Below are 12,788 nucleotides of genomic sequence, written 5' to 3' on the forward strand. Positions count from 1 at the left end.
GTTATTGCAAAGTAACGCAGCCATCTTAGCTGATGAAAGTCTGTCTCTGGTAATGAATGTGGTTCGTAACCCTGAGGGTGGGGCGCTTAGAAGACTGTCGAAATGCTTGAAGAACGTCATAATTAGGACCAAGCTCAGGCAATTAGTGGTGAGTTCCAGTGGGGACAATAAGCTCTGTTTTGCTTACAGTTTAATAAAACTACTCACCCCCGACATGCCTGAACCCCAAGCTCTGCAAGAGGCTTTAATGCTTCATCAGAGGGCCGGCTTAAACTCTCAACAGATGGTTGCCTTTTCAGACATCACCAAGTTTGAGGAGTTGTTGTCTTTAAAAATTGTTGTGTGGTACCGTTGTGAGGTAAAGGAAGTATTTGTGAAATTTCAGACACATCCTGAAACCTATACACAGACACTGTTTCTCTTCCTAAGTGATAGTCATTACTTTGGAATAAAGAGTTTGACGGCTTTTTTGGGTTGTTCGTATGTTTGTCATTGGTGTTATAAGGCCTTCAATGATAAGCTTAAGCACCGCTGTGACGGTTACTGTAACGTCTGTTTCAATCCGCAATGTCATAAGGGTTTGGCCCCTACCATCCGATGTAAAGATTGCTTAAGGATTTGTCTCTCAGCGTTCTGTTTTTCCGAGCATAAGGTACAGAGGGCCGCTGCTGAGGGGGTTAAAAAACGGAGTTATTGTGATCAAACTAAATATTGCCCGCAGTGTTGCCTCCAGTACCGTTTTCATGAGGTTAAACCACACAAATGTCTGGAGCCGAGATGCAGGATCTGTAATGCTGATTTAACCCCGGGGTCCGAACACCAGTGCTTTATTCAGCCGGTTAAAAAGGAGCCGCCGCACAACCGGTATGTCTTTTTTGATTTTGAATGCCGGCAAGAAAACGGGGTCCACGTTGCTAATTATATACACTGTATTGACATGTTGGATCGTGAGTGGTCAGCTAGCGGTGAGAGTTGTGTCAGGGATTTCTTTACGCGGTATCGCGGTCCAAAATACCTCAATTACACATTTGTTGCCCACAATGCTAAGGGATATGATTCTTACATTTTGATGAAGTATCTGGTGGAAAATGGGGTGACCCCAAAAATAATAGCTCAGGGTAGCAAGATCATGTGTTTCACCGACGAAGCTTTCAACTAACGTTACATAGACTCGTTAAATTTCCTCCCCATGAAATTGAGCGCTTTGCCTAAGGCTCTGGGTTTTGAGGCTCAGAAGAAAGGTTGGTTCTGCCATTTTTTTAATACTAAGGACACTCAAAATTATCGAGGGTCCTACCCGCCCGCCTCTTATTATGGGGTTGATACTATGATGTCTCATGAGAGGGAGGAATTCTTTAAATGGTACAATACGGTTAAGGGAGGTGTTTTTGATTTCCGAGAAGAGATGGCCGCTTATTGTAAAAATGATGTGGTGATCCTTAAAGAAGCCTGTGTGCGTTTCCGCGCCGAGGTTATCAACACATCGGGTCTCGACCCTTTGCAAAGTGTGACCATAGCGTCTCTCTGCATGAAAATGTATCGGTCCAATTTCTTGCAGAAAAACACTATAGCGGTCACCACTTCTGACAACTATCGTGCTAGACAAAAGAACTTTTCGACTGTCTCCATACAGTGGCTGGAATACCTGAGTGCCCGGGATAACATCTTCATCAGACATGCTTTAAATCAAGGGGAAGTCAAAATGGGGCCTTACTACTTAGACGGTTTTAGCGACGTGTCCGGGCGGCGTACCGCTTATGAGTTTGCAGGTTGTATTTACCATGGCTGTCCTCAGTGCTTCGACCCAAACACCTTTAACCCCGTAACACAAAAACTCTGCGGTGATATGTACTATGATTTCCAGGAACGAATTGAAACTTTAAAAAACACCTATGGTTTGAACGTGCTGGTGATTTGGAAACACGAGTGGACGACCCTGAAGCAACAGGATGCGGGGGTACAACGGTTTATGGAAACCTTGGACTTTCCTGAACGTCTTGAGCCCCGGGATGCGTTATTTGGGGGTCGTACCAACGCCCTCTGTTTACATTATGAGGTAAAGGAGGGTGAGAGAGTAGATTACTATGATTTCACCAGTCTGTACCCTTATGTCAACAAGACCAAAATGTACCCGGTGGGGCGTCCAACCATTGTTTATCGTGACTTTCTCGAAATCGGACATTACTTTGGTTTGATCAAAGTCACCATGTACCCTCCTCGCGAGCTGTTCTTACCCGTGTTGCCTTACAGGTGTTCGGGAAAATTGATGTTCCCTCTGTGTAGAACGTGTGTGGAAACTGAAAATCAAACTACCTCTTGTCTGCACAGTGATGAAGAGAGAGCGCTGACGGGTGTCTAGTGTAACATTGAGCTTGACAAGGCGGTGGAGAAAGGTTACAGAGTCGGTAAGGTGCATGAGGTTTGGCATTTTTCTGAAAAATCTGATACTCTTTTTGCTGATTACATTATGACCCATCTGAAAGGGAAACAGGAGGCATCGGGCTATCCCTCATGGTGTGTTGACTCCGCGGCCAAAGAGCGATACGTTCAGCAATATTTTGAAAAGGAAGGGATCCGTCTAGAGCCGGGGAACATAACTGTAAACCCCGCCAAGAGACAAATGTCCAAACTGATTTTAAACAGTCTGTGGGGTAAGTTTGGGGAAAGAAATTACCGTCTAAACACAACCTTGATTAAAACCCCTGAACAGTTTATAGAATTTATGTTTTCAAAACAACATGCAGTATCACACTTTCAATTCTTAAATGACCACGTGGCACAGGTCCAGTGGAGGGCCCCTAAAGATTTCCCCACCAAACAGGGGAACGTTAATGTTTTCATAGCGGTTTTTACCACGGCTTACGCCCGGCTTGAACTGTACAACTTAATGGATCAGTTGCAGGAACGCACGCTCTATCATGATACTGACTCTGTAATCTTTGTCACCAGGCCAGGGGATTGGGTCCCTCCCCTCGGGGACTACCTTGGGGAGTTAACGAGCGAACTAGATCCTCAGGACCACATAGTGGAGTTTGTTTCAGGGGGTCCTAAGACTTACGCATACAGAACGGCTGCGGGTAAGACCTGTATGAAAGTTAAGGGTTTCACTCTGAACCATTGTAACAACAAGCTCATTAACATCAAGTCTCTGACGACCCTGGTAGAAAGTTTTGTAACCAAGAAAGACGCGCCTCCTCGTGAGATTATTACAGCCGGAAATCAGATCTATCGCAATAAAAAGGGGTACACGTTGGAAAATAGATCACTAAACAAACGATTCAGGGTGGTGTACAATAAAAGAGTGTTGAAGACTGATTATACCACTCTGCCTTATGGATATTAGCGGTGGTTTTGATAACAGATTTCAACACCCTTTCTCCTGTATTATAGCCGGTCCCTCCAATTCGGGGAAGAGCTATCTTATAAAGAACATCATAGAAGATGTGGACGCAACCGTGTCCCAAGCTCTTGACAACATAGTGTGGTGTTACTCTTGCTGGCAACCTCTCTACGATGATTTGGCTTCGAAAAAAAATAATCTGAAATTTGTGCAAGGTCTCCCCGCCTCGTTGTGTGACGATGACTTGTTCCCGCCCGGTCAAACTAATCTAGTGATCCTTGATGACCTGATGGAGCAGGCCGGTGACAACAGTGAAGTGGAAAAAGCTTTCACAAAGTACACTCATCATAGGAATTTAAGTATTATTTATTTAGTTCAAAATCTATTTTTTCAAGGTAAAAAAAGCCGCACTATTAATTTAAATGCCAATTATATAATTCTTTTTAAAAACCCCAGAGATAAACTACAGGTCACCGTCTTGGCTCGTCAAATGTACCCTAACCAGACCAAGTTCTTTTTGGAGGCATTTGAGGATGCCACCAAAAAACCCTACGGGTACTTGATTGCGGACTTAAAAGCACAAACCCCAGAAGACTTTCGCCTCAGAACAGGTTTGTGCCCGCCCGATTGGCCGGCAGTGTATGTGCTAAAGAAAAGGAAATAAATAAGAATGTCTGTTCGGATTAAAAGAAATCTGCCGCTTTTGCAAATGTTATTTGAGGGGAGCCCGCGCCATAGGAAAGCTGTGCTGGCAGGGGCCCCCTCGGATTTGATCGAGACCCTGTGTGAAATAGCTTTTAACATCTTACGCGGTAATATACCCCTAACCCCTTCTCAACATTCTAAACTCAAAAAACAAAAAGCGGTTATCAAGATCATCGCTAATAAGAAGTATTCTATTAAACGAAAAAGAAAGAAGATTAATCAAACCGGGGGTTTTATAGGACCGCTGTTGAGCATAGCCGTGCCTTTCCTAACCAGTCTTCTAGCTTCCAGAGTGGGTTAATAATGGAATATGCTCAGAAAATGTTTTTGATCCCTCAGGAGCAGCTTGAGAAACTGAGAAAAAATGTTGTCGGGCCAGAGCCCATTAGACAAACGGCCGAAAACAACCTGGACTCTGAAATGAAAGCTATACAGGCCAGGGCCGATTTAAATCAGTATTCCAAAGCCCAGTTGTATACCAACACGTTACAGCGCTACCTCCGTCTGGTTAGACAGGGTGAAAAAGATCATAACATTTTAACTTTAACCATGGCCTATCAAGAAAATGGTTCTGGGGCTGATGCGGGGGGTACGGTTGATAAAGATGTTGCGGTGACCGAACCTGTTGAGAGTTCAGAGGGAGATGTTGTAACGGATGTTTTGAGAAACATGCCGGCCAGAAGCAAAAGACATGCAGAATATATCCTGCACAAAATGCTTCAGAAACCGCGGGTAACGGCTTGGAATGAACAGGGTGAATTTGTTTTTAAAGGACAACTGATCAAAGGTTCACACATGTTTGATTTGTTGAAGAGTGTCACTAGCACTAATAAGGTACCCGATAGTCGCCGACCTGTAGGCTGGAATGCTTTCCTACAGGCGATGGCCTGTCTGAACATGCCCCAATCCACAGTTCCTAACCAGGAAACGCGACAAAAAATCCATCTGTGTAAAGAGGTGGAGCCTGATCTGACTCCGATATCTCATTACTCTGACCGTGCTGAGCGACCATCCTCAGGATCTATCCATCGTTGGGAAGCTTATTAATCTCATGTTTTTATTTGTCTCCCCTGTAAATAATGACCCGACAAACAATTTTTTATTTAATTTTTTTTAATTTCAAATGTTGTACATTTATTTATAACATAACCCCTGCTTTGTATTAGAATTGTTTTGAATAAAAACAAAACTAATGATTCAAAGGCTGTTTTCATTATTTTTTCACCTTAACACGCATGACATCTTTTAAAATCCTCACAAGAACACCCCATCTGTATACATGGCTGGCTAGGGTCGTAAGTCATTGTGTTATAAGGGGGGGTCCACAGTGTACTGACAAACTCTGCCACTTTTTTATCATTTTGGCCTAAATCCTCACTGTACAAGGCCATAATATCCGGGTATGACCATTCCTTTAGATCTATGATATAAGAAAAACACACAGTGTTGACCACAAGTGAAGGTCTGAAGACTTTGTACTTGACGACCGCTGTAAATGGTTTCTTGACAGTTGTTGAGCAGAAAGTTATTGATCTTCCGAGGGAAAGGTCTGAAATCCGGGGGGTTTCCATAGGAATCAAAAAATTCACCACGGTGGTCCTCCCTTAGATAAATAGCCAGCCAATGTTCTCCGGGCATATTTTTAGGGTGTGTGTTGATTATGTACATTGCAGGTAAATTCTTGATCTTAAATTTAGGCAGCTGATCGCAGGCATAGACTCCTTGAAACAGTTTCCGTGAGCCGGCCAGGGCATTCATGATGTGGTTGAGCTCTCTGGTGTTCATTTTAATAATAATCATACAGAACGTTTCTCCTCTGATTCACCTCAATAATGTTGTCAAACACAGCATTCACGACCATATTTACAGTGCGTGGTAGAGGCTGCTTGAAACGCATCTCCAAACGCATATTGCCCGTCTTCATCAGTGAAAAATGTTGTCCACACTCTTCGTCAGGGGTCAGGTTGAAACCGTACAGGGTGTAACCGCTGCAGTATTCCCGGCGATCGATCAGCAGAGTTTGATCCTTGAGATGGCGACCCGTAGCCAGTACTAGACTGTAATATTCACGAACCGCATTGCCGTTTTCAAAGTCAGGTTGAAAAGGTCTGGATGGAACCTGCACACCATCGACGTACAACGCTATAAATTCCGCGTTATAATGTTTAAAGTTAAAGGGGTTCTTGTTGTAAACCCCGGTAAATGCATCATTATCCACGAGACCTATAATAACCTGTTTTGGGAGCTGTCCTAGAAACAGATTTTCCTGGTTCATCACCCGTGTCCCTGCGGGGATACTGTGGACTTTCATATAGACTCTTTCGATCGGGTACTTGGCGTTTGCCGTCATTAACGCCTGCGTGTGTCCTAGTTTAACCGCCGGGGAGACGGACACTTTTTTCACAAACAGCGAGGCCGATAATATGGTCAGTTTATATTTTTCAGTATCAGGGGTCATCAGACAAAAAGCACTTTTACTACGGATCATTTTAATTTTAATGTCTACCCTGTTGAGCATGAGTTTTTCTTGGAAAAATATGTCTGCATGGTTATGCCCCATTAGCTCAAAGGTCCTCCCTTCTGTTGAAGAGGCCGTTCTTTTTTGAAAACCCTTATTGAGTCCCTCTGGATTCTTGTCGTCCATAGCTTCCGTGATGTCTTTGAAGAAAAGGCCGGGGCTGAACTGTTTGCTCAGGGTCTCCTCACTATAATTAAGGATACACTCCATCATGGCTCTATAGGGGTAAGTATTGCTGCTTTGACTAATGAGCCGATCTCCCAGGGTCACATCCACCTGTGAAAACATGGTGGCCACCGGGTAATTGATGACCCCAGCGTTGGCCGTCTTCTCGATTGCATCGCCATCCTCATCAGTCACTTTACAGTTTATTAAAATAAATGTGTTATTCAAATCAATATAATCCTCGCCATTGCCAGCTATAAAAAACTCCAGAGGGGCCGTGTCTGAAATTGCAGAAAGAGGGGGAATCTCTACATATATGCTCTTATCTATACTCGTTTGAGTGTATGGAACTGTAAACAGATCCAGTTCTGATTTGACGCATTTTTCCGATAGACTGTGGACAAAAGACATGTTTAAAAGATGTATCCTGAGGCTCTATTTTTCTTTCTTTGAGACTTTCTTTTTGCAGGTTTTTTCTTGTGCTGCTTCCTTCTCCGAGTGTATCCACGATATGTTGGAGAATGAGAGATTCTTCGTTTTTTGTTAGCCACGAATCTTCGTCGCCCTGGTGGACACATGCTGTTTCTTCTTTTACCCCCCCTCCTCGCCATTACCATGAGACCCGAACCCTCCTGATGCTCATGGCTAGCTGCCCGGTTCATAACATTGGTGAACACGTCACTAACAATATTTTTAGCCGCTGATTTCAAGTGGGGTCTGGCTATAGCAAAGCCTCTCTTAAGCAGGGGTACGGCCATTCTAAAGAGACCACGAAAGAGTCCCCCTAGACCGGCGCCATACATTGTGGGGGCTCCTACAAAACCGGGCAAGCCGTTCCCGGCTTGCATCTTGTAATAATCCACATAGGCGCTAGGATCTACATAACCCCTCGAGGTAGCCATTTTAATAATGTACACACTGTTTCAGGGGTCGAAAATGTAGTTTGACATTAACTTTACCGAAGCGGAAGGGTACGTTGATATTCTGATCCGATTTTACTTCGATCGTGATGTTGTCAAAGTGGGTCTTTGAGACTGGTACGTAGTGTGGTTTGTCATAAGTAATTGTGACCATGTCATTGCTTTTACCTTTAATAAGTACATTTCTCAAAAGGGGGACATAACTATCCCCGACCCTCTGGTGGGTTATGATATCCGTATACACATAAAGAGTATAAAAGCCGCCCCACCACTTCTGAGAACTTGCTCTCTGTGTCAGAATAGAACCCTAATATACGCCCCAGTTGGCCGCTGGTTTGAATGCTAATACCTGGTTTTGACACCTTGTACACTCTGTTTTTAATAGGGTTGTAATATAGCTTGATGTTGGGGGTGCCTTCTGAGAACTGTTTATGCATCTCATCTAATATTTTATCCACATTGTCATAATAACCTCCTTGTATCGTGAATGTCCATTGACTCTTTTTAACATCATCAAAAATGGCGAAGGTGGCATCCTTATCTTGTAAAACAGCCCAAGTGTAAGGATACTGTATTTCCGCCAACCCCACTTCCCACGACCCTCTTAGATCTATAGATTTTCCAAATTGTACCGTGTAACTGGATATTTCATTTTTAGGGTATATATCGAGAGAGGCGTTACTGGGTAGAGTCACGTAGAAGCCTCCTGATTCCATCTTGAGTATCGAGAGTAATGCCCCCAACACACCCGCGGGCATGTTGTTATAAGGATTGAATATCGCAAACCTGTTGTTCCGGGACCCAACTATTGAACTTTTCAGGCCATCCAAGCCATTTCACCAACACATATTTTTTCCGGTTCTGGGTTTTTTCAGCTAATATCTTTTCAACTCTGTATACACTGTCTTTACCCACAATAATTTTTTGTAACTCGGCTTCGTAAAACGTTCCTTCTATATCCTCCCCGTCATAGTCTTTTAACCGGTACACGGGGGGGGCTCTAGCCAACTGTTCGGTAACTGTAAAATATTCGTCAGAAAATGTTTGTTCATAACCTTTGGCAAAAGTACTCCTTAGCTTTGAAACGCGAACCACATCACCGATGTTGAACTTATAAGTAGTTTTTCCCTTCTTAATAAATGGTCCGTATAATTCTTTATAGACCTTAAAAGAATTACTTTGATCAACATCTATAGGCTTCATTTTAATACTGGTGTGATACCCTTGGTTGTAAGCATCGATAAAATCCTGAACTTTATCAAAATACTTGAACGTGTTGACCGCTGTAAAATATCTCCAGATTTTGGTCTTCATGGTGCGGTTAAACCTCTCCACTACCGATGCCTTAAGCTCATTACCGGTGGTGAAATGATGTATTTTGTGTCTCTTCAGTAGATTCTGAAATTCTCTGTTGAGAAACTCTTTTCCTTTATTAGTCTGCAGTTTTTTAGGACATCGACCCTGGGACAATATATCCTCAAAGACCCTCGTCACCGCTCAACCTGTTTTATTATGTAGAATTCGAGCCCAGGCATATTTTGATTACACATCGATACACATCAACATCAATTTGTGACCATTGTTATGTTTTGATAAATTTGACATATCGACTAGATCCATTTGCCATTGTGAGTCTATGTCAGTTGCATATACGCGGTTTCTTTTAAAGTTAATCCTGAGAGGTTTATGTAAGGTATAGGCGTCTTGTTCCCGTAACCATTCTGAAACAACCACATCATTAACCTTCACTCCGGCCTCAGCGAGTCCTCTTTGAAAACCCTTCTTACCCGCCAAACCCCCAATCTTGGCTGGGTTGTAGTATAGTTCCTGCATTTGGGGAGCTTGCCGAGTCATTCTGTCAAATAACCACACAGACCCACACTATGCGCAAAGTTTTTATACAAAGTTTTTTATTCAACTTCAGGAGAGCAGATACCCCTTTTTAGACATTTGAGAAAAGTATAACATAAAAAACAATTTTTTCTACGGTCCAGACAAAAAGAAATCAGATGATTGGTTACTTGATCTATATCAACAAATATACCTGTTTCTTTATCTTGTAGGCACACACCTCAGTTACATATGTAAATAAAACAACAATATGACCTATTTTAAAATTAAACAGAGGTGTATTAAACATGCTCAGTAAAAGGTCATACAGATGTTGATGAAATGGCCTAATATCATTCTTGGCCCCCTTGAGCGCTTCATCCCAGTGTTCGTACCCCCCGATCTTTGTTACAGCAGCCATTAACTTTTCCAGGTTTGAAAGTTGATCCTCATCGATGGTTAAATCTGTAGAGAAAAGGCTCGCGTTGGCTACTTTTCTGTCAAGCACATGGTGTAATAGCGCTCTCAGGTTAGCTGCAGAGTGTTGATGACAGAACCAGTTGCAGAAGCAGTCCAGAACATTCCCCATGTTCAAAGTCCCTTAGTTCAGGTCAGAGTCTGAATCAGTGGCGTAGATGTCGAATTCTTCGTCGCTGTCCCCAACTTTAACTTCTTTACGGAAGAAATAAGCTTTTAGCTTGCCAGCGGTTTTTCTACTCGGCTCATCCAGGTCATTGAGCAGCTGCCCAAGTTTCTCTATTATAAACGGCTCCTTTTTCAGCTCCAGCAAAATCTCATCTATGATTTTCTGGACTTGTCCCGCAGTGACATGTATGTGGGAGTAAGACAGCGCCTTGATTAGTGCCGGTTTCAGCCACGGTTTGTTCAGTCTTCTGTAAAACACGTTGAAATAGAATAGGAAATAGTGACGGTCTGGTTCAAACAAACAACTGTGTCTCAACTGACTGGGGTGATTCACTTCACACCCCCGACAGACTTCTTTCAGAGCTTGGTCGATGAGAGCACTCAGAATATACACCAGGGTGCTTTTAAGCACTCTGCTTACTTGGTCACATACCCCGGGCATAAATCCTGCGTCTTCATCACGCCCCCGGGACAGTCCGATGCTCATTGGGTCGCCTGGTGGTTTGTGGGGTGTTTCTACATCCATTGGACTGACCCCCTCCTGAGACGCACATACGGTAGACAATTCGGCAAAATCGAGGCCCTCCATGAGCTCCAGAGGCTGGGGATCCCCGAGACTCATTTGGACATCCATCGCACCGCATGTTGTTTCGTCCTGAGGGACCGGGGTCTGAGGTCTTGGAGAGTAACCGCAGTCAAAGGGTTCCAGAGTGTATAAAAAATCTGGGGAATAGAACCAGGGGTGATCCCGGGTTTGAAGAGGCCTGTAGAGCCTGTCGACGTCCGCAGCTTTCAGGTAAGACATTCTCTTTAATTTTCAACCATGATTGAATTGTTGCGCCTTTTATCCTATCTCTTCACTACGTCACGACACACCGCCTTCTTAGAAGAGAGTAGCCCCTGAGCCGTCAGACCCCCCTCCAAAACCCCACACGTCGTCTGTTTTATCATCGTCGTCGTCATTCAAGGGGGATATATAATCCATAATCCAGCATTTTCTCCTTCTAACCAAATCCAGTTGCGAACATTTGGTCAAGATGTCAAAACCATCATTTATACAGTTTATGACCTCTTTCAAGAACGGCCAGTCCACGGCGTCAAACATAATTTCAGTAACCTGTTTTTCTGGATCCTCCACACCCCCTTCAATAGGGTTTGTAATCAGGGTACTGCTAAACAAAACCTTACGATCTGTAGTTAGAGATAGACTCTTCACCACTCTACCGTAGTTCTGCAAGCTTTCCCATTCACACCTTTCAAAACCCTGAGTCGGAGACTCCATTTCGCATTCTCTTGGACCCTCTTGCAAGCCTTCTAGAGTCTTATCCACAAGCCCCAGATCTCTCCAGGCCATCACCTTCAACCAGTCCTCATAAGAGTATTCAATTACCGTCTCAAAAGGTTCCAACGTACCCTCCTTCTCTCCCAAAGCAAAAAGCTCCACTCCAACATAGCTGGGATCCCTTTTAAAGCGGTAACCCCGTCGAGACCCCCAGAACAACACCCAGGAGCGTTCAATCTTCAAAATGGTGAGTACAGGAACCCTTGCCCGGGATTGTTTCTTGCGGGGTATCATGTTGATGTCGCTGGACATGTTGAAGAAGCGGGATGTTTCTGATGCTGAGAATTAAAGAGGTATTGCCTAAAAGCAGCGCGGGTTCTTAAATAGAGAGGAGAGTTTCGGGGCGTTGCCTTCAGAGGGGTGGGGGTATTTATGGGTGGCCTTGATGTTCAGGGTTTTATGGGTGTACACTTTCTGACGGATATGACGTAGGAATAATTAAGGAAATAACTCTACCTAAAATCACGCCCCCCAATTATGACGTAGGAATATTAATAAGCTTAGGGCATACGTCATAACAAAATAGGCCGCGCCCAAAAAACCTTACTATCTACTCTTATGTAGTTGAAGGCGCAGTATAGCTCTGATAGTCTGGTGGTCTTTTAATTAAAATCTGATGATGATGATGATGATGATGATGTTGTTGTTGTTGTTGTTGTTCTTGTTGTTCTTGTTGTCGTCGTAGTCGCCGTCATTATTATTGTTAAAGTAAAGCAGTAGTTAGATTTGTTGCTACCGTAAGGTGTAGAAGGCACAATAGCTCTGTGATTGTCTGATGGTGGCACAAGACGAGCAGCAACTGTTTGAACAAGCCATTGAGCATCACCTTGTTGGGGTAAGTGTAAGTCTTGTCATAGCTCAGGGCGTTCTTCCTTTGAAAGAGTTTCCAAAGTGTCCTGATGTGCCCTTGAGCAATGCAAAATAGGTCAGTGCAAATAGAAACCTTTATCTCACAGGCTGGCCCACGGGAAACGCCTGTGCGCGTTTTACCAGCCTGCTTCGATGGGAGCCATTCGAAACGCCAGGACGGGTCGGTTTCCGTAGTGTAGTGGCTATCACGTTCGTCTCACACGCGAAAGGTCCCCGGTTCGAAACCGGGCGGAAACAACCCGCAGTGGACGCGTGCCAGTGCTTTGTTACCCGTCCCCGAAGCTGGCCGTCGTTTTCTCTTGCTCGGAGTGGCAAGAAATCCTGACCTTGAGAACAAACGATCGCAGAAGGGTAGCTTTGCGAGGCGCTGGAACTGACACTTTTAAAATCGATACATGTTGTTGCTGTTACAATACGACCGTAGCAGGATCGGCGACATTGCTGTTACTCTTA

General features: G+C 43.9%; 1 non-coding gene across 1 annotated transcript; it reads left to right on the forward strand.

The window, feature by feature from the left end:
• The first annotated feature begins 12,499 nt into the window (after window positions 1–12,499).
• Window positions 12,500–12,572, forward strand: trnav-cac (transfer RNA valine (anticodon CAC)). Its single transcript has one exon. It is a non-coding gene; the product is annotated as a tRNA-Val (tRNA).
• Window positions 12,573–12,788: the final 216 nt, after the last annotated feature.

Source organism: Amia ocellicauda (assembly GCF_036373705.1).
Source record: "Amia ocellicauda isolate fAmiCal2 chromosome 11 unlocalized genomic scaffold, fAmiCal2.hap1 SUPER_11_unloc_4, whole genome shotgun sequence".
NCBI classification, from domain to species: Eukaryota; Metazoa; Chordata; class Actinopteri; order Amiiformes; family Amiidae; genus Amia; species Amia ocellicauda.